This window comes from Microtus ochrogaster, chromosome 1 (assembly GCF_000317375.1).
Source record: "Microtus ochrogaster isolate Prairie Vole_2 chromosome 1, MicOch1.0, whole genome shotgun sequence".
NCBI lineage: Eukaryota > Metazoa > Chordata > Mammalia > Rodentia > Cricetidae > Microtus > Microtus ochrogaster.
Genome location: NC_022009.1, coordinates 99,117,657 through 99,131,170, shown reverse-complemented (window position 1 = coordinate 99,131,170; position 13,514 = coordinate 99,117,657). Strand labels below are relative to the sequence as shown.

At 35.2% G+C, this 13,514-nt stretch overlaps 1 pseudogene; it reads left to right on the top strand.

Moving 5' to 3' along the window:
• Positions 1-10,608, top strand: part of LOC101991590 — a 28,620-nt pseudogene extending 18,012 nt beyond the window's left edge.
• Positions 10,609-13,514: the final 2,906 nt, after the last annotated feature.

Here is a 13,514-nt window from a genome sequence, read left to right as displayed (position 1 = left end):
GAGAGAGCCAGCATCAACTTTTGAAGATAAAGCCCACCACTAAGTAACAAACCTCCTCCAACAAGGCCTTTCTTCCTAATCTTTCCCAAAGAATCAGGATCTAAATATTCTAATATGCTCGGGGAACTCCTTCAGGCAATGGCCTTTGAAATGCTGGACCCAGTTGGGTGTGGCCTTGGATACCAAAGAATGCACCTGCTGGCTTGCTAGCTCTCTCTTGGAAGCTGGATTTGGTTCTTGTTCCCAGCTCATACAGAGGACTGAGATCCCTGAGTCTGCCCCCTAGATAAAGAAACTTTTATTATTATACTCAATTCTGAGCTAGTGTGGGATGACTCTATCTGTGTTCACCTACACAAATATAAGAGCCTAGGGAGGCTATTCTCATTCAAATAACCATACCATGATATGGTTTTAGAAAGTTATTGTTAGAGACATGGTTTAGAATCCAGAGGACATCCAATGAGATTTCCAAGCTCTTATATTTCTACAAAGTAAGATTCAGATCAGTGACAAATCCATTTGTTCAGAGTGGAAGGTACCCAGAATAATGTAATACTTCATTAATCACGAGTAAATACTTGCTACAAAGCAGTGTGCCATATACATTCATTTCTTACTGTCATCTTTGTATAAAGATTGTGTAACCATGTTGGGCTTTCTCATGGTTTTGTAGGTAGATTCCTATTGAAATTGTTCTCTGTTGACAGCTGACAGAAAGTCCTTTAATATGGAAGGTGCTCTCTAATGAGTGAGAGTAACAATTATATAGCTCAAGTATAAATACAATCTTAATTTAGACAAGTTCTTAAATCATAGTGCCAAGGCAAATCATATGCCTGAGGCCAAAGTATAGCTCAAAGAATTTTACTCACTGTATATCATGGGAAAGTTAGAGACTCTGTAAGTATCTCAAATTGGGGAGGGTATTTGATCTTTTGCAATATTTTCAGAATAGAGATCATGTTTCTGATGTTCCTAGTCATGTATTAATTAACTGTCTTTCAAGTCACAGAAAATAGATCTCTTCCTCATCATCAATATCTTGCAAAACAAGGTCCTGAAACTTCTGGATTTTTATTACTGCTCAGGAAAAATCAGATCTGAGTTGGATCACTATTCTTAGGTGGAATCATCATGGAAACATACAATTGTAATCCAAATAGAACCTTACTGGTGCAGAAATAATAATTGCTATTGTCTCATTCTTTATGAGTTAATCCAAACAGGCTTGTGAAATTCTTAAACAAGAAAATAGCACTAATAAAAAGCCATTTGGTTTAGGAACTTTTGAAAAAGTAGACAGTTTAACTAACAAAATTTTCATTGCCACATGATGTGGGATTTTCCTGTTTTGCTGGCATTATCATTAATGAATAAAGAACTGCTTTGAGCCTATAGCAGAGCAGGGCGGGTTGGAGCTAGGCAGGGAAGAATGGACTGAATTTTGGGAGAAAGAAGGCCAGAGTTAGAGAAAAGCCATGGAGCTGCTTGAGACAGATGTCGGGAACTGTACCAGGTAAGCCACAGCCACAAGGCAATATACAAATTAATAAAAATGAGTTAAATTATTATGAGAGTTAGCCAATAAGATGCTAAAGCTAATGGGCCAAGCAGTGATTTAATTAATACAGTTTCTGTGTGATTATTTTGGGTCTAAGCTAGCTGGGCAACCAGGAACCAACAAGCAGCCTCCTTACTATAGCTACATGGTCACTTTGGACATTATTCACTTTCACTACTTGGGAGTGTTTACATCCACAATGGTCTTGCTGTCCATTGTCTGCTTATGAATATAAATTATTCTTCTACAATGGTCCCTATGGTAAGGTACTCTTACACTTGAGAGTGCCTAATCCTTATAACAAATGCCTTTACTTCTGTAGTAAGGTTTTTATTTCTTATCTGAATTCTGAAGTAGTGACATTCATTGTTATCACCATATATGCTATAGAAGAATATGTAATACATGTGACTGCCTTTGGCAATAAACACATACATGTCTCAAATGTCAATAGTGCTTAGGCTGAGAACACCATATACAGAGTCAGTTGAGTAAATAATTAAGCAACTTGTTCAGAGTATCAAAGTTTAAATAAATAAAGCAAATAAACAGTAAACAATATTTGAAAATAACAACAGACATTGAGTAATCTCTTGGCAATTACATTATATAAACATTTAAGTTTGTAGAGATGAGAAAAATGTGGAGCCACCAATGTTAGAACATAACAATTGAAGAGATTGCCAATAGGAATTAAATAAATAATAACCAGGTTTAAAAAATAAAAGGACAATGAAATGAGAATGGTGATTAGTAGAACTGCATGCTCCAATCATGGCTGGCTTTGAGAATATTATTTTTACTTCATAGAGACAAAATGAATCAGTTAAAAATTCATTAACCAACACTGTGAGATGACAGTATAAGTGGCAAAGAGGAAGTCTTCTACAGAATAATCCTCTTGTATACTGTAAAGATTTGGCCACTAGCAAGGCAGGAAATATAGTTGGGGTAACCACTCTAAGGATGATGGGATGGAGAAGTGCAGAGTGAGGAGTCACCATCCAGACACAGAGGGGTCAGATGAATGTACTATGCTAATAAAGGAGCATCCACGTGCCAGAGCATAAATAAGGAATATGGGTTAACTTAAAATGTAAGAGCTATTAAGTAATACGCTTGAGCTATTGAGAAAACATTTATAAATAATATTAGGCCTCTGTGTTGGTTATTAGGGAAAAGGTTGGTGGGAGAAAAATGTCTGGTTATAGAAGTCCAGTGAGTTTTAACATTATGGGTAATTCATATATCACTGCCTTGAGATGGGAGTAAGATTACTTAACATTTTCCACTTTATATGACTAAATTGTTGGTTAGATTTTAGATCAAAAATTGTGCTTTGGAGCTAAGAAATCAATACTATCTCCTTTTCTTCAATCCCTTCTTATATGAAGTTGAAAGGGAATATTCACACTAGGTCTAAAGCTAATCAGCAAGGAATGACGCTTAAGTCAATGACAGACTTTCATTAAGGGTCATGTTTTCTCATCCATTGATTTAAGTGGTCACTTTTGTAAGTAGTTTTAATTTCTCTTGCCTGCTATATATACAAAAGCAAACCAAATCATTAGTCTGCATTTCAAGTCTTATCTAATAATACTAGGCATTTGAACAATATGTCACAGGACATTGACAGTAGGACTCTTGCCCTGATTTCTATACAAGCAGTTCAATGTTAGGTATATTATACACATGCTATGGGGGTTTTTTTTGTAAAATGCATTAACAAATGTAGAAACAAGAAGTATAGTTAATAAAATCTCAGAAAGAGTAACTGGGGTTCAACCTGAAGATCTGAAAAGCAAAGCAGCCAGCCACTGGCTCTTACCTTGACCTCAGTCTGAAATGGCAATCCTGCCTCCAGGAATCTCAGAATGAAATTGTTTCTGAGAGCTGTCTCCCCTCGCCTCCAATTTTATATTTCTCTTTGGGGCAGGGATTAAAGGCATGTACCACTGGGATTAAAGGCATGCACTTCCTTGTTTCTATGGCAACAAGCACGGGTGCTAGGATTAAAAGTGTGAATTACCACTGCTTGGTCTATAAGGCTGACCAGTGGGATTTATTTAAGCTCCGATCTTCAGTCAAGATTTATTTATTAAGATACAAGTGAAATGCCCCTACAGAAACCTTTGATAATAAACATTGTGATTATGGTCTTGGGGGTATTGTTTCAAGTCCATACATCTTGCAAAGTCATTTTCATCTACAGACTTTTGGAAGAACAGACTGAAAAGAAACTCTAAGCTATTAATTGGCTGTTTTGAAAATTATCAGTCCTATATAGATGTAAACTCTGTGAGCGACAATAATACCTGACCTGACAAGATATACCCACTGGCCTATAGCAATACAGATGTTATAAGTGTGGTCAACTACTTTCTGATTGGATCTAAGTTAAAACCTGCCTCATAAGATGGACCCATACTTGGCACTGTTAATTGAGACAGGAATGCATGGCAAGATAAGTCATAAGACCCAGGGGAGATTCTAATAATGATTATTCTGGTACGTGGACATAGTACAGAAAGAACTACTTAGGACTTATTGCTCTACCCACATATCACTATGCCTTTCATCAGCATATGAAAATAATTACATTTTGAAATTTTAATATCTATATGAAGTTAAAATCATCAGATATTTAACATTTTTATTGAGTCTGAATCTATTTGAGTTGTATTAACTAAATATTAAGGTTGATGTTTCCTATGGCATGAGTCCAAGGAGATAGGAATTGCTGGGTTCCTGGATAATTTTTGAATGCTTATGGCTTCTAACATCTTTCACTGATTTGATATTATGTAGTATATCTTATCCTATTAATATCTTTAAAACTTCAAAAATGGTTCTATCAATATTTGTAGAGTGTCTTAAGTTGAGGTGTGATCTCTAATGATGGAATTAGGCCAATTCTTGATGTGCTTATGGCTTCAATCAGCTTACCTTATATTCTTTTTTGGAGAAAAGCCATTTAGCTATAAAAGATTCAAGCAGCTTGAAGATTACCAAACAGTATGTGTTCTTTCAGTAATGTAGCTTAAAGTGTTCCCATTGAGAAGGGAAGAAATTGTCTCTGGAATGCAACCAGCCACCAACAAAATACAAAGTATGCTGCACAGGACTTGGTAATTCATTCATTTTATTGTATTCTTTGTATCACATACATAGCCTAATAGAGTTGACATTAGAAGGGAAAGAGTAAAATTTTTTTTGACTCAGCTTCATGGTTTCTGGTCATATTCTAAATTTGATAAACTGTGTTTCAACCATTTTTATCTTTATGATATTCAAATTTCCACGATTGTAGATGGTGCCTTGCTGAAGCAATCTATGAACAGTGGCCCATTTTTCCTTAAAACTGCATTAAGAAAAGGGTTCCCCCCCCCTCTCTTTCTCTTTATCTATCTTTCTGTGTGTGTGTGTATGTCTTCTTATTAAAAGTGTTACAGTCGAGTTTCAGGAGGCTGTTATAATATGCTAGCTGCTGCATGTGACTGGCAGACCAGCATAAACCTCACAATGGGACAATTGAAGCTGAAGTGTTCCCACCAAGCTGAAATGTTTGTTCTGGACCTCTGAAATAAGAGGGAAAAAAATGCTCAAGTAGACCATGATTCTGAAGTTAATTCTTACAGAAAAGATAAAACCTGCAATAAATTAATGTTAAGTGAGCTGGACTTTTGCTATGTTGTTTGTCCCTTTCCCTTCCCTTTGCAACGAAATTCACAAACACCAGCAATACACTCCACCAGTCTGTTTTCCTTAGGTTTTTGTTATATAGAAAAACCTTCTTCAGTTCAGTCAGTTTACACATGGCATGAGGAGAAAATGTCACAGGCCATCCCTTCTGTCATCTGGGTTTCATAATGGGTCTTTTTGACATAGTCAATTTCACATGATGACACATTAAACAATAAGTGTGCCCATTGGCCACCAAAGATGCACTTTTGATGACAGATCATGTGACTTCCACCCAGTGTGAGAATTTAGAAAAACAGGAAAAATTTGTATTGTACATAATGTAAATGAACATTAAAAGTATTTAAAAATAAATATTATCTAAAACCTTAGTAGCAGTGATAATCAAAACATACAGAAAATTATAAACTAATAAAGCCAATTTACAAAGAGAAATAAATGCTTTTCTTACCTATATGTCATGTATGAATGTTCAAATGTTGGTTTAGTGTGCCATTTTAACAAGAATTGTCTGAGAATAATTTCAGGAAGTATAAATATGCATGGTCTCCATGCATGTATACAATTAAATTGTCATCTCTACATATGATTTTCTATCTTTCAGAAAGAGTAGAGATGAGTTAGGATTCAAGACCCAATAATTTAAGAATGTTGGACATGGAATACGTTCTTTAAAGGCACACTGTTCAAGCTGGAAAGTAATGTCTCTCCATGGCAGATGCTTCCTACTTCTTCCAAATCCAGCACTCCCTGATTGAGACCCATTAAACCTATCATTGTCTTTCGCCTTGGAGTGTAGCACATGCAATCACGACTGAATGATGCCAGATGTACTTTGACTCCTGAATAGTCTGTATAATTAAATTTGGCATGAATTACAACAAAATATCTTTTCTCACACTGATAAAGAAAACAAATCTGATATTTTAAGGAAGCTTATTCTGAACCCTCATGTATTATAGGCATTGATAAAGGTATAATTTGACTATATCAAACTTTTTAATGCAACATTCAATAAAATTTTAAGCTACACTTAGAATATATAAAAATATTTTGGATCATGTTAAACGAAAGGTCTAGAAAACGTTCTTTCTACTTTAATGTCTATAAAAGCAATTACTCTAAAAGGTCAATGTAAAATTGTTTTCTTCAGTTAGAATTTCTGAAAGAAAATTGAAGAAATGGATAGACTTATACACAAAATTTGTACATTTTTAAATAAATTTGAACCTTGAAATTATTATTGAAATTCAGAAATTATTATTCATTTTTATTCATCATGATTATTATTTTTCTATGAAGATCTGACATCATTAGGTTACTCTACTTAAGCACATATGCAGTTTTATAAATACCCTCAAAGCTTCACTGGTGTTACTTTCTTAAAAAGCAAACTTTACTTGTATGTGTCTGTACAAATATGAGTACCACTGTTCATGCCGAGTTTTCTTAAGCTGAAAGATGTTACTGCTGGGTCTTAAACACACTGAGAAAAGTGCCAAGAACAACAACTTGCCCAATATCTGTCAAGTCAGGCTGAGCCCAGAGCAGTGCCTAGAATCTAAAAATAAAAATAAAATGCTCTAAAGGTCAGGGCAACAGCTAGCTCCAGTGGGCTTAAAATTAGCTTTCAATAATCAAAACATACACTTAAGGTTTATCAAGCATAAATGTGTCTGCATTTGTAGATTCTCAGAATTTAGATGAATATAGATGACTTCATTACAAATAAGACACTTCTGATAGGGTAGTTGTACAGTAATGTTATAATATAATTTAAAAGCTGTTATGATCAATTTATGCTTTAGAATTACTTAAAAAAACTTCAGATACTTAAAGTCTGGAAATAGATTTAATTAAAAATGCATAGAAAATGTAACATATTGAGAACTTGCGAGAGTAATGATTGCTCTAGATTTAAAATCAATAGAAAAAAGGTATGCAATAATTGAAAGACAGCTTTGTGTCATGGCATAGAAAATGAGAATTTCATTTCCGGACTCTAGGAGAAACGGAAATGTAGTAGAAGTAGTGGTTAACTCTTTGTTTAATTGTTAGCTTTTCATTACACTAACAAGGGACAAGTAATATTTTAAAACTACGTACATGAAATAAAAATAGATAACAAAGTGTTTCATTTTCAACAGAGGGCCAGCAAAAAAGGAGAGAGCTAAGACATTAAAATATTTAATTAATTTTTAAAAACTACTAAGGTGATATCAAATATATTTATTCACTAAAAAGAGGGAGTGTTAAGGTGCCATCATATAAAAGATCCTGGGACTTAATCATGCTTAAGTGTTTTAGTGGCTTTTAATGGTGGTTTATTTATATAAAAGAGAATTGATATTTATCCTTTTTGATGCCCTCTAGTCTTCATTACAAATAAACTTCGCTAAAAATTATTTTTCTTCTAGTAATAGATTTGCTTGCCTGAAATATTATATTTCTAAGATCTTGTGAGCTTTCTTTCCACTTGAAATAAGTCCAAACCCTAGTTATTATTAGAAAGTGAACAATCTACTGATATAATTTAATTTTTTACTACATATTTGAAGAATTTCAAGGTTGTTGATACTGTCTGTTTACAGTAAAGAACAACATATTTATAATTGTTTTTTGGACTTATTTTTTACTTTATATGTGTAAATATTTGGTCTGCATATATGTTTGTGTACTACATGTATACCTGGTACTCTGGGGGGTCAGAAGAGGGTATTGTGTCCCCCTTAACTGAAGCTGCAAATGGTTGTGACTTTTTTCAATCAATTATATCAACAAGTAAATCCTTACTATACATTAACACAATTAATACAAACTGCAGCAATACATTCTAAGTTCTCAGTAATTTTAGATGAAAAGAAACACTAAATGCAGAGTTATTGAACTCTGAACTCTCTCTCTCTCTCTTTCTCCCTGTGTGTGTGTGTGTGTGTGTGTGTGTGTTTTCATGCTTCAAGGAGAACTGTATTGTGGGATGGAGATTTTGCTCATTCGTAGAACTTGTGAGACACCCAGAGTCTCAGCTGCAGTAATGTACACCACTACAAATCACCCAGAACTTTCTGAAAGTTTACTTTTTGTTCACTGCTTATACAAACTGTGAATCTGCCTTTAAAAAAAAAAAAACAAACCTTTAGCGTTTAGTAGTTCACATTAAACATTACTTCATAATTTTAAATGTATGTACTTTGCCTGCATGTATGTCTATGCCTTGGATGCATATCTTGTTTCCACTGAGGCCCGAAAAAGAGGTCAGACCCTTGAACTTGTAGTTACAGATCCTTGTGTCCTTGTGAGCAACCATATTGATGCCAGGAATTGAACATGGCCATCTTAAAAAGCAGTCGGTGCTCTTAACTGCTAAGAGAGCTTTTAAAATGGTCTATGTTAATATTTGGTCAGTTGACCCAAAAAATTCTATGTAGATATTTTAAACTAATTGAAAAAAACTTAAAGAACATTGAAAAGAGACACATTGCAGTCATCAAACCAAGGCTAACTTCAAGCCTTAGCCATTTGACAATTTACTGTGTTTATACAATGTTTGTGGATTTTTTAATATCTCTGTGGTATGAAATCATCTTAGATGATAACCTCTGGAACATAATAGGTAAGGTAAGCTTGACCAGCTTCTCTCTTCTCCTCTTGTGTATAACTGCACAGGGTACTCTTTATACTTCTATCTATCTATCTATCTATCTATCTATCTATCTATCTATCTATCTATCTATCTATCTATCTATCTATCAAATTTCTGCCTCCTCCCCGCCTCCCTTTTCCCTCCCCCTCCCCTTACTCCCTACCCCTACTCTCCTTCCCCTCCCTCTCCAGTCTGAAGAGCAGTCAGGGTTCCCTGCTTTGTGGGAAGTCAAAGGTCCTCACCCTTCCATCCAGGTCTAGGAAGGTGAGCATCCAGACATGCTAGGCTCCCACAAAGCCAGTACATGCAGTAGGATCAAAACCCAGTGTCATTGACCTTGGCTTCTCAGCAGCCCTCATCTTGCATATCACCATAGAATCTCTATACTTCTATATGGAAGCCTGTGTTAGAAGAAACTATGTCTTACATGTCTTCGTGTGAGGAAAGCATGTTCCCACTGCTGGAAAGTCTGGGTTTGTACACGAGCAGCAGCCAGATTTGCTTTCAGACGAGAGAAGCCCATTCAGCTGTCTCACTTTCTCAAGGGCAAATGAAGGGCAGTCCAGTGTGGTAACAGAGCTCTTTTAACAAAATGAGGCTATCTAGACAGGAGCAATTAGCTGCCACACAAAGCATATAAACATATGTGCACATATTCCATGCAGTGGAAAATGGATATCCAAGAACATGCATATAAGAACTGGAATACTGCTTCCATTTTTGCTTATTATTACTATTACTATTTTATACTACCCTGATATTCAATATTTATAATAGGGCATATATTTAAGAAATACACCTGTGACAAAAGTTGATGCTGGCTAATGTCATCAATTGAACTCCTGTGACTTCTCTTGCTCCTCCTGCTGATCACCTTATTTTGCATTTTAGTGATAAGATTTATATGACATCTTTAGCTTCTCAGAAAATATTTACCAGAAAATTATCACTGCCTCTTTGGGATACAATTTTGTTCATTCCTAGAGAAAAGTGCAATGGTTTAAAATTCTATATCAGAATAATTTATTATTTTTATGTTGAATTAACTTACAAATTTTATTTCAAAAATGTTGCAAAAGCATTATCATCTACCTATTTATCTCTCCATTTCCACTAAAAGTCTCTCATATACAGATAAAGAACTTTCTTTTCTTATATTTTTGGTAAACTCTGAACCAAAGTATTTATGTGAACAGTGTCAATCATCTCTGTATGATTGAATCTCTTTCTATTGGTATTCCTGTGGAGAAGGTGCTTCTATCCTTGGTTGCTGGAGAGTGTGCCACAGGGAATCTTACTGGTTAACTGATGGTCAGTCCATAAGTCAGAAGAGATATTTTGTGTACCTGCTCTAAGTTATTTTATGTTTGTTTTGATACAAAGATAGACATTAAGTTTAGTGCCTGGTTTCAGCAACCCTTGTAACCATCTGCTCTTTTCTTGCAGCTTCTTCCCAGAATACCCCAATTGACTGTGTTAACTGATGGACTTGCCCAGGTGTGAGGACTTCATTACTTCTCCATACTTAATGCTTCAACATATGTGCAAAAAAATTGATCGGGAGTCCAAATCCAAAGCCTTTTCCTGCATATGACTTGGCATCCAACTACCAAATGATTTCGGACACATTATTCAAGCTGTTTCAAATTATTACACCTCTTTAATTCTATTAAATAAAATAGAATTTGTTATGAAGAAGCTAACAATGTAGTTCTGATAATCATTTTTAATACTAAATCAACATCTTCCAACTACTTTTAAACTTTCAAAATAAAGAAATAAAGATATAATTTCTGATAATGTCTTGTAAATGAAAAAATGTATATATATCATGTCATATATATGTACATTCATATATTCACACACACACTATATATATATACATATATATATAATGCATAGAGGTGAAGTGTAGATTTTCATGGTATAAATGAAGATGCAAAACCACGGGTTTTGTATTTTCTGAGGAGATAGCATGTGAAATTTCTAACAGCTGATTAATTATAAAGAAATTGTATTAACTTCTAGAATATACAATGTAAACTTTCTTAATTTTCCATCTTCATCAGCTTCAATATGGAGAGTTACTTTATTTTAGCCAGGTTAACTATCCTCCTATTTTATTCTGTGTATGTATGTATTATGTATGTGTGTATATATTTATGACTTGTATGTATTGCATATATATATACATATATATATATATATGACTTACATTTTGAGACTTATACATCACTATAGTCCTTGATTGTAACAAAACATACACATATTTCTGCTACTCTTTCTGCTGTATACTATGAAGGGAATCCATATGGTTTTCTCCTCCCTTATTTGTTGAATGGAACACAAGCAATGACAGCTCCATTAAGATAATGTAGTACAGACGGGCTGTTAATTCCTTTGTCCTCTTCAAAGCTTCTTTTAATTCTCCATCCTGCGTGATGTCCTGGAACCTAGTCTTAATGGGCTGCGCTGACTGTATTAGACATATCCTGGAAGCCGAGTAACAGGTAACCTTTCTCCAGTGGATAAGGACAGAGAAAGCATGGTCTTTATTTCCTGGTTCTAAGAGCCCCAAAGGCTGTGTTTGCTGAGGCTGAACAGCCCTTTTCCAACTGCTGTCCTGTATGTGAAGTACCTATCTCATCCTAGGACTTGATGTGGTGATATTCACTCCTGTCTCCCCATTCCTGATTGATAGAATCAGGTAGCACACTGTAAGTTCTTAATTTCCCTACCGTCTTTCTGCAGTTTTCTCTCATGAAAACCTGTCCAAACACCCCGTGTAAGTGAGCCACAATTCTGCTGCATGGAGTCTGCATTGTCAGAGGAAAGAGTGGGCCTGCTTTTTGTCCTGGCCACCTGGCTAGCTTAACCCGAAATAATCACACAGAAATTGTATTAATTAAATTATTGCTTGGCCCAGTATTTCTTTTTCTTTGTCAACTCTCACATCCTGATCTAACCCATTTCCACCAATCTGTGTATCACCACAAGGTCGTGACTTTACCGGGAAAGATTCTAATCAGCAACAGTCTCAGGCAGGAGCTTCATGGCATCTGCCACTCTGCCTTCTTCCCAGAATTCAGTTCTCTTTTCCACGCCTACCTAAGCTCTTCTCTATCCAAAGTCCAAGGCAGTTTCTTTATTCAACCAATGAAAGAAACCCCAATACAAAAAGTCCTCCTACACCACTGCATGTTGAAACCCAAATACAGAAAGTCCTCCTACACCACTGCATGTTGAAACCCAAATACAGAAAGTCCTCCTGCACCACTTCATGTTGAACTGAACTGTATATTTGTGAGACAAAATTACAAAAGAAATGCAAAGCAGAATTTCAAATATGGTAGAGTTTTGTTTGAAAACTTCTTACAAATTTATGTTATGTGGGAATTTCATTTCATTTAAAAATGAAATGCCAGTAGGATCAAGTACTGAGCATAGCAGATGTTTTAATGCTCTTGTGGCTCAGATCTGAAAGATACCCCTGATTCCACAAGTGAAAATCTGTGTTTGAACTTGAAGCTTGAAAGGTGGTGAACACTTTAAGAGGTTTTATGTTGTTGAGTACAAAGCTTAAAAGGCACTTTGAGAGCTGGTGTCTTCTCTTTCCTGCTGCTTCACACCCACCAAGAGAGCAGACCACTGGACCCATCAGTCTATCACAAGGTCAATCCATCATGGACTGCATCAACTAGGCCATTCCCCTTAGATATATCATTATAACAGTAGGATGCTAATATATATGAAGACAGTCAAATATGTTTAGCATGTTATCTATCAGTTCTTAATGAATGTGGGAAAGAATATCAGGTCTGTAATGAGACCCATGTACTTCAAAGTGTATATTTTCTAGAGGTGGACATTGCTACTAGGACTTATAATTTCATGTATTTCTGAAAACAAATTTAAAAGTATTTACTCAGTGATTTATTTTTTATTTTCAACCGTTTTAACATTTGTTTTCAACAAATTTAAAAGTATTTACATCAGTCATTTTTTTTGTTTTCAAACTTCCTATGTTTATTAGTGATAATATTACATTCATTGTGAACACTTATTCTTTTTGCTTGAGCAAATTAATGTATTTACCTCTTAGTGGCAAGCAAAGAAGTCATTCCGTTCCATATAAAATATGTTGCAAACCAAGTGTGGTGGTGCACAGCATTGCCTTCATCGATAGCACATGGGAGAAAGAGACAGAATGATCAGAAATTCAGTGTTGTCCTCAGTCACTGGAGTCTAAGGGCACCCTTTGCTACGTAATCCCCCATTTCTAAACAAATAAACATGTGGCAACATTAAAGCAAGAAGATTCTCCCAGAAGTATTAGTCATGGTAACATACATGCAATACAACCCCAAATGTAAAGTTGCTGATTTTAAGTAAATTGTGTGTAGCATGGGAGTAGAAGCTGAGTATCCATAGGCTATTATTGTTTCTCTGTTGATTTCTCATATCCTCAGAATGATTGAAGAGTTCTATCCAGACAAAATTCTTCTACCCACAATCGAGCGATTTGTTTCTATTGCTTTGCAACAGACAATATTAATTCCACCTTAATGAAAACTGGTTGTTTGGACTCAAGTGATCAAGGAACAC